At 39.7% G+C, this 1,554-nt stretch overlaps 1 protein-coding gene across 29 annotated transcripts in view; it reads right to left on the reverse strand.

The window, feature by feature from the left end:
• MACF1 (microtubule actin crosslinking factor 1) overlaps nt 1–1,554 on the reverse strand; it is a 421,177-nt gene that overhangs the window by 196,194 nt on the left and 223,429 nt on the right. The window lies entirely within an intron of this gene.

The following is a 1,554-nucleotide window of genomic DNA, read 5'->3' on the forward strand; positions in this document are numbered from 1 at the left end:
AAAAAAAAAAAAAGACAACCCACAGAATGGGAGAAAATATTTGCAAACTACTCATCTGACAAGGGATTAATGACTGGAATATATAAGGAACTCAAATAAGTTTACTGGAAAAAAATCTAATAATCCAATTAAAAATGAGCAAAATATTTGAATAGACATTTCTCAAAAGAGGACATACGAATGGCAAACAGGCATATGAAAAGGTGTTCAACATCACTGATCATCAGAGAAATGCAGATCAAAACTACAATGCAGTATCATCTCACCCCAGTTAAAATGGCTTTCATCCAAAAGACAGGCAATATACAAATGCTGGCGAGGATATGGAGAAAATGGAAGCCTTGTACATGGTGGGAATGTAAATTAGGACAACCACTATGGAGAAGTTTGGAGGTTCCTCAAATCACTAAAAATAGAGCTACCATATGATCCAGCAATCCAACTGCTGGGTATATACCCAAAAGAAAGAAAATCAGTGTATTGGAGATATCTGCATTCCCATATTTGTTGTACCACTATTCACAACCGCCAGAATTTGGAAGCAACCTAAGTGTCCATCACAGATGAATGGAAAAAGAAAATGTGGTACTTAAACACAATGGAGTACTATTCAGCCACACAAAAAGAATGAGAACCTGTCATTTGCAATAATATGGATGGAACTAGAGGTTATTATGTTAAGTGAAATATGCTAGGCACAGAAAGACAAATATCACATGTTCTCACTTAGTTGTGAGATGTATAAATCAAAACAGGCTGGGAAGAGTAGTACGGGGTCAGAGGGAGGTGGGGATGATTAATGAGTACCAAAAAATAGTTGAAGAATGAATAATACCTAGCATCTGATGGAAAAACAGGATGACTATAGTCAAAATAACTTAGTTGTACATTTTTTTTTGAGGTGGGGTACTGCTCTGCTGCCCAGGCTGGAATGCAGCAGTGCAATCTTGGCTCACTGCAACCTCTGCCTCCCAGGTTCAAGTGATCCCTCCAACTCAGCTTCCCAAGTAGCTGGGACCACAGGTGTGCGCCACCATTCCTAGTTAATTTTCTGTAGAGATGGGGCTTGACATGCTGTCCAGACTGGTCTTGAACTCCTGGACTCACACAATCTGCCCTCCTCGGCCTCCCAAAGTGCTAGGATTATAGGTGTGAGCTACCGAGCCCAGCCTATACATTTTTAAATAACTAAAAGAATATGACTGGATTGTTTATAACACAAAGGATACATTTCTTGAGATGATGGATACCCCATTTTCCATGATGTGATTATTATGCATTACATGACTATATCAAAATATCTCATGTATCCTATAAATACATACACCTTCTATGTACCCACAAATAAAAAATTTTAATCAAAAAAGAAGATAACAGATGTATAGACATTGTAATTTTCCCCCAAGCTCTCACTTAAGAGTACAGTTAGCTGGCCGGGTGCGGTGGCTCACGCCTGTAATCCCAGCACTTTGGGAGGCCGAGGCGGGTGGATCATGAGGTCAAGAGATCGAGACCATCCTGGTCAACACGGTGAAACCCCGTCTCTACTAAAAA

This window comes from Cebus imitator, unplaced genomic scaffold (genome assembly GCF_001604975.1).
Source record: "Cebus imitator isolate Cc_AM_T3 unplaced genomic scaffold, Cebus_imitator-1.0 Scaffold385, whole genome shotgun sequence".
NCBI classification, from domain to species: domain Eukaryota; kingdom Metazoa; phylum Chordata; class Mammalia; order Primates; family Cebidae; genus Cebus; species Cebus imitator.